Source organism: Pogonomyrmex barbatus, unplaced genomic scaffold, assembly GCF_055798465.1.
Source record: "Pogonomyrmex barbatus isolate J1 unplaced genomic scaffold, ASM5579846v1 scaffold21, whole genome shotgun sequence".
Lineage (NCBI taxonomy): Eukaryota > Metazoa > Arthropoda > Insecta > Hymenoptera > Formicidae > Pogonomyrmex > Pogonomyrmex barbatus.
Genome location: NW_028297118.1, coordinates 1,145,078 through 1,152,984, shown reverse-complemented (window position 1 = coordinate 1,152,984; position 7,907 = coordinate 1,145,078). Strand labels below are relative to the sequence as shown.

The 7,907-nt window shown below is 32.1% G+C and overlaps 1 long non-coding RNA gene and 1 pseudogene across 1 annotated transcript; one reads left to right on the top strand and one right to left on the bottom strand.

Moving 5' to 3' along the window:
• Nucleotides 1-1,146: 1,146 nt before the first annotated feature.
• Nucleotides 1,147-3,487, bottom strand: LOC148936483 (uncharacterized; annotated as a pseudogene).
• A 1,923-nt stretch (nt 3,488-5,410) lies between these two features.
• LOC112552443 (uncharacterized) lies at nt 5,411-7,061 on the top strand. Its single transcript, XR_016139485.1, has 4 exons — nt 5,411-6,283; nt 6,366-6,442; nt 6,594-6,752; nt 6,892-7,061. It is a non-coding gene; the product is annotated as an uncharacterized LOC112552443 (long non-coding RNA).
• The last annotated feature ends 846 nt before the right edge of the window (nt 7,062-7,907 follow it).

The following is a 7,907-nucleotide window of genomic DNA, read 5'->3' as shown; positions in this document are numbered from 1 at the left end:
AACAAGTAAAGCATATGATTATAACAATTTTCGAATTTCTTCATACATCGTTTTCATATCTGTTTACTCTCTTTAATATAATGTATACGTCAACAATAATGAGTGATAGTGAGATAATGAGTGATCAAGAAACATCGGAGACGCTCGACGACCGCACGGTGCACGAAACGCGAAAGATACGATAATATTTCTATTTCCTTCTTACGCGTCGCGAGTGCGAGAGAGTATAATGATATTCCTATTCTCTGCTCATAGGCGCTTCGGTGCGAAAGAGTAGGATGATATTTCTATTCTCTTCGGCCAATCCAATATGCCGAGCGCCGAGCGCACATGTACATGCCTCGTCTTATGTATGTACGCCTCGCATCGGTCCTATATTGCAGCGGCCGATTTCGAGAAATAAATTTATCGGAAATAAATTTGATGTGCGATAGTAAACGAGAGAATGAATTATGTAATAAATTATGTAATAATGCAATAAAATAATAGTCCTTTTCGCAAATGTCTGTCTTATGTTTGTTAATTATTTCAATTGTGTACAACGGAAATATCAGAATTGAAGAAACGATTGAGTTCTACATTGATAGAGTGGCAATGCGTCAGACTTGCCATGCCGGATTCGATCCCCAGCCAATCATCAGGATGATACTATCTCCTGCCTCCTTTTTTTTATCTTCCTTATAACATTATATGAATTAAAGAGAGTAAGCATGAAATATATGACTAACGTCTAATAAATTTGATTAGAAGACAAAACTTTTAATAACACTTTAATAACATTTTATTTGCAAAATAAAAATGTTACAACGCTGTATATTTGTGAATTTTTATCATGGTACGGGTGTGTCTTTAAAAATATGAACAATTTATATATAATTAGACATTACAAATATGTAAAATGCGCTCGGCATTCGGCAACATTGGCCGAAGAGAATAGAAATATCATCCTACTCTCTCGCATCGAAGCGCCTGTGAACAGAGAATAGGAATATCATTATACTTTCTTGCACTCGCGACGCGTAAGAGAAGGAAATAGAAATATTGCACTGTGCGATCGTCGAGCGTTTTCGATATTTCTTGATTATCATTATTGTTGATGTATATGGCTTTATCAGACACAATGAATGGAAATACTCTCATCAAACATCACGTTTGACTAGCTGTTTGCAAAATTTTGTGGTCTTTTAAATTATTTAGAGATGCTGTTGAAAAATTTGCAGCAATGGCTTATTTTTTTGTTCCGAAAAATCGTATTTAAATAGATGAATTCTATTGTTAAATGTGTCCAGTTTCAAATTATACTGATCATGTGTAATGAAATGATTCAAAACTAATTTTAATTCCATTGGAGTTATCCCTTCAAAAATATCGTGCATAGAATCAAATACAAAATTTTCTGTACAATGAAAATAACACAACGAGTGTAGGGCACTATTTTCTTTAACTCCGGATTGTTTCATCGAATTTTATATCTTTTAAATTTATTTTTTCTGTTATACTTTGTACTTGATTGTTGTATAATTCTTTTGTGCGAGGCGCTGCAGATATGTTTATACTATTTTTAAAATCGTTGCGATTTATCATGTACAATCTGCAGAAATATTGAGCTGCTGAACTAAGAAGTCCAAATAATTGGTGCGCTGCTAGTCCGTCAGCGCATACAGCAGCAACAGTAGCTTGAAGAATCCACTCTATTCCATCAGATATTGTGATAACCAGTATCACTTTCCAGAGTTTTCATATCTTGCAAAAATGATCTTAAAACTGCTGCCATGCCATACTTATCAATATCAGCTGTATGGCATAAGTACTTGTATTGCACCCAAAAATGAATTCAAGCACTGTCGTAAATTTTATACAACAAAATAAAATGTCCCTATTTTGTGTGGTTGAACTCTTGAACCAAGAGAAATTATTAACGACAATATCGTCATAGTACAATTGAATTCTAAATGCGTTAGGATATTTGCGAAAAAATTCATGCGTTTGAAAACTTTGGCCATCTCTAAAATTAACTAACCAATCATGATCAGAACTTGTCTCTGAATTAATGTATTCGCGTATATCAGCATGAGACATAATTAATTGCAACGTTTCGATTATAGATACATATTGTATACTTTCATAAACTTGTTTTTGTTCCCACTCTTGTTTATGTGTATTAAATCGCTCATCTATTCTATATCCTAATGGTATTTTTATATCCTAATGGTATTTCACATGGTTGAATGTACTTATAGTTCTTCTTTAATACTTTAATCTGACCTGTCAAGGTATCCATATTTTTAAATAAATCATTAAAATTGAATTTATTTAAGAATTTTTTTAACTGCAGGTTCTTTTACATTAATATTTTGGGATGTACAAAAATCTGTTACTTCATCCTGTACAAAATCGGAAATATCAGAAACAAAAATGTCGACTGCTGCTATGACTTTTTTTAAAGCTGTACCAGTAATGGAAGAAAAAATTGCATTAGCAATATAGCTTTTTTTTATATGTCGTATAAAGGAATTGTATTTCAGAAAATGTCTGGCGCAATTATCTTGTTTACAAAAAAATCCCGATGCTTTGTACTTGATTAACAATATAGCATGGTTGCGGCGAAAAGTTTTGGAGTTGAAAAGTTTTTAACTCCATAAAAAACTTTCTTGCATTGAAAACATATAAGTCTATAATTATCCATTATATTAGTTAAAGAGAAGGATTGAAATTTATAATATTTATTTGAAATCAACTTCTGTAAAATTAAAAAAATTCTATCAATTCTAATTTTAGAAATTGTTATAATATGTTATTATTATTCTAGATTTAGAAATTGTTATAATATGTTATACACGCATTACACATACACATGCACACACACACACACACACACACACACACACACACACACACACACACACACACACACACACACACACACACACACACACACACACACACACACACATACACACACGCGCGCGCGCGCGCGCGCATTTTATATATAAGTAATATGTACGTAAGTGTACATTAATAAGTTCAAAGTTATTTTCATGAATAAACTGCTTCGTATACAAAACCGAAAGTATCGATGCTTTATACAAGTTGGTTCATACAGTTATCTCGAAATTGAAATGAATATATTAGGATCTGAATGTGAAATATTTACGTTCTAATATTTCAGCAGCTTCACTTTGTACATCTTGGCAGCATAAGTACCGCTTCAATTCTTTCGGATCATTTAAAGTTTCCTACAACAATGAAACAATGAAACTTTTAAATTCATGTTATAGATGTAAAATATTATTCAGCAAAAAACATATAATTTTAAGATTTATTGGTTAATTTTCATTGAAACGCGTAATTTATTTTTTTGCTATTTAATTTTTTATATTTTGACCAACTCTGAAAAATACAATACGATTAAAGGCCACTGTATATATATTAAATTCAATATATTTATACTTACTTCTGGTAAATTCCACTTGATTGGAAAATCCATCGTGGCCATAAAAAAATAAACCAGCGACGATGTGGCAACGAAAAAACACAGACGCGCGAAGCATCACGGTTCCAGCGATTCCCTCGCGGAGTCTCTCGCGCGAAAGAAACATTTACTCTTATCACACTGAAATTTCACTCTTGTAGGAGTATTGAATATTGATCGGACATTTAAATCACTCCTATATGAGTAAGTTTGTTCACTTCATTGCAAGGAGTGAACACATTCACTCCATAGGAGAAAAAGTTCACTCCAAAACGGAGTGATCTTTTATTCACTCTAGCAAAGAGTGATGCATTTCACTCCTAAAAATTTAGAGTATAGCACTTTCTGTTATAAGACTTGAATTTGTTATTGTTAATTTGACATAAAGTATAAAATATCTTGCAAATTATTCATTCTTGGTAACTATATCTTAATACCTTTATGCACAGAATGAGATGAGTCAATTGATCAAAAAAATACATATGAAATTATTTTCTCAATATAAATGTATAATATATATTCCGAAAATGTCTAAGAAATTCATAATTTGCTGTTTTGAGTAATTAATTACAAATTCGACAAGACATTTATTAAATGATAAATGAAATAATCAAATCATATTATATTACTTCTTCTTTCTCTCTCCTGTTTATTTAATATAAACAAAAATATGCGTAACTTGTTGAATTTGTAATTAATTATATGAAATATAGTAAATTTTCGATTTCTAAAAGTATTCTCGGAATATATACAATAAGATTGTAATAAGAAAATAATTTCGTATTTATTCTTACTCATTTTATTATTATACTCTTTTATTATATTCTTTTTTTATTATATTCTTCAGTTGTTATAATTTTATTATAAAATTATATAACAGCTTATTATAAGTATAACAAGTAAAGCATATAATTTTAACAATTTTCGAATTTCTTCATACATCGTTTTCATATCTGCTTACTCTCTTTAATTCATATAATATATACATCAACAATAATGAGCCAGAAGATGCCAGAAGATGACAAATATTTAAGACTAATATTACTTTTAAATAGAATTACAGAAATAGTATTTTCTCCTAAATTGAAATTATCAATATTGCCATATCTATCTGAACTGATTATCGAACATAATAATCTATTTAGAAAATTATTTCCAAATGTTAATCCAATTAATAAGGACCATTATCTAAATCACTATTGCGATTGTATTCGTAATTTAGGTCCTCTACGCTAGTTGAATTGTTTACGTTTCGAAGCAAAATACCAACTTTTAAAAAGATACGATGCAATATGTTGCAATTATAAAAATATCACTAAAACAATGATTAATATATACCAAATGTCTCAATGTACAATTTGGGGAATTAATGAAAGTCCATTTAATAGTAATAAGTTAAAATAGTCTAAACGAGAATATGTGAAAGTTGCTCATATTCTTAGCACAATTAAACTTAAATAAATTGAGATTCGAAAATAATGATTACATTTTCAAATTAAACAGAATTGTAGTACATGGAATTGAATATCATAATGAGTTATTTGTTGCCATTGATAGCGATATTGAAACAGACGATGGAGATATTTTATTCGATAGAATTAAAGAAATATTAATATTGAATAATGATAAAGTTTACTTATGATGTGAAGTATGGCAAACATTATGGTTGGAAGAATTATTAAATGCTTATTGTGTTCGTGAAAATTCTACAGATTATAGATTGATCAATACTGACAATTTGCCACATCCGAAATCACTTTCTCTGTGATTAGATTATAAAAAAAACTTCTGTTATATAATTCTCCGCCATATGATTTTATAATTATTTAACTGGATATACGTACTTTCTTGTATATACATGTTTATGCACAAGTAAACAAACACATATATATGTATATATATATATATATATATATATATATATATATATATTGTTGTAGCCAGGTCTACAACCAATAATAAAAGTAGTCCGCATGGCAACAAAATTAGGTCGCATGAATCTCGAAAAGTCTTTCGAAAGATGACACAAATGTGTGACCGCCGAAATTGCGACCAGTCTTTCGAAAGACCGCAGAAATGCATCGCGAGAACATTGCGAAAAAGCTGATCAGCAAATGCCTAAATTTGATGATCAAATCGAGCGTAATATTGATTAATCAATATCACGCAATCGATCGACGCAAGCGATCAGAATGCTGATCGGGCATCGATCAGACTATATAACCGTTTACACAAGGCGGAATCAGCAGAGTCAGGAGTCAATCAAGCATAACGTGTCGTTCGGAATCGTTATTATAATTATCGCACAAGATATTACACGAGCACAGCGAAGTTCACGCGAGCCGTACTATCAGCGTCTCAGGTGACATATTCGGTCGACGGCCGCCAGAGTAACGCGATACGCGCCCGCCGACGTCTAACCGTGTGTGAAAGAAATAAAATAAGTAATACTAAATCCAAGAAATTGTGCAATTGTTAAATAAACCAAGTAACATAAAGAAAGTGTGTTAGTGATTTCAAGAAGATTCCCTTCCATTCTTTTGATCCTGCTCGGAGTCCCAACTCCTTAGGCTTAACGAACCCGACTATCTCTAAAATTAACGTAGCCCATCCGGGGTACAACAATTATGTATATATATATATATATATATATAATTATTCAATTATATTCCTTATATAATGCATATTATATAATACATTTTAATACCATCAGAGGATTTGAAAATCTGCACTGTGCATTTGAAGATCAGAATGTATATTCATATATAAAACTGCACACGTACGCACGCACACAAACGCACACACAGATTGGTATGTATACATTAAAGAGATAAAGATTATTTACTCATTTCAGAAGAATGTGTTGATAACACAGCATTCCTATCATTGACAGAAAATGACTTAAAAGAATTACAAATAAAGATAGGCTCAAGAAAGAAGATTTTAAATTTGATAAATTCAGCAAATCAAGTATGTATGTCTTTTGTGAATTACTGATTATGTATATGTATATAAAAATAATTTATTGATATCTTTTATACTGATATATATTCCACACTCCACACTTCCAAATTTTCACTTTCATAATACTTATCTATATGTAATGTTTTTGTAACTATAGGACTGTGTTGTTATTAGTAAAATATCTGAGAAAGACAATGAAACGATACAAGTTTCTAATACTAATGTAATACCAGTAGAAAATACCGAAGTAGAAGCTTCAACAAGTGATTGCAAACTTCCAAATGCGCCTACTAAACAGAAACACAGTATTCAGGAGGTGTGTAATATAATATAAATTTTAATGCAATAAAATTAAATTAATGTAATACACATACACATTTTATAATATTTATTTGTTCATTAATGCTCTGAAAAAATAAATATTATAAAATGCATATATATTTCTGGTTATATAGTACAATAATCAAGGGAGTACATTCAATGTTCGCGATTGGGTAAAAGAACATGATGCGAAACAAAAAAGGAAATCTTCTTTGTTAAGTGCGCTAGATGCCGACATAATAGACAATAAAGCTCGTCATGAGTTGATAAGAATAGTTTGCGCAGAAATCGTCAAGTTCAATAATAACATGTAAGTTTCATTAATTTTAATTTTAATAATTTCACATAAAATTTCATCTACTTTAAAAAACATATATATATATATATATATATATATATATATATATATATATTGTTGCGGCCGTGCGGTGTTCCGTTCGGCGCTGCTGAAATTAATCAATATCATCGATAAGAGTTTGAATAGAGAATCGGCCCTTGACAACGCGTCGTTCTCCGACTGTTTTACAGATTTCACGGCCAGATTCCGCGGTGGCTGGACGCGTTTCTGTACCGTTGTACCGTTGGTTTAATAAAGAGCGAGCTTTTCTTTAAACAGTGTTCTTCCTTTCCGAAAGCGCTCCGCTGAGTACCGCGATCTCGGGAAGTAACGCCGCGAACGCGACAATTTTGGGGACTCGTCCGGGATCGAATTTTTCGATCCGTGTGTGAGAGATAATGGCGGAGCGACAAACAGAAGAGACGGGGACTGGACAGGAAGAAGCGAAAGGTCGGAGAGTGGTCTTTGCAAGAAAAAGGGCCTGTACTCGAGCGGAAGAGCCGGAGGCTCCGAACTTGGAGGAGATTCTTCGCTTAACGCTGGAGAAGCTTCGCTCTCTGAGGGAGGAGCGCGCTCGTCGAGAGACAGAAATATCTTCATATCTGCCCGGTCCGCAGGAAGAGATTTCGCAACGTCCGATATCAGGCCAGTCATTTCCTTTTTCAAATTTTAGTTTCGACTTGAAACTTAAGCCCGATACTTATGACGGTAGTGTTCCATTGCGCGAATATCTTACGCAGTTTAATTTAATTGCGCGGGCGAATAATTTGGGAAACGCAGAGAAGGCTGTCGTATTAGCGTCATGTCTCCGAG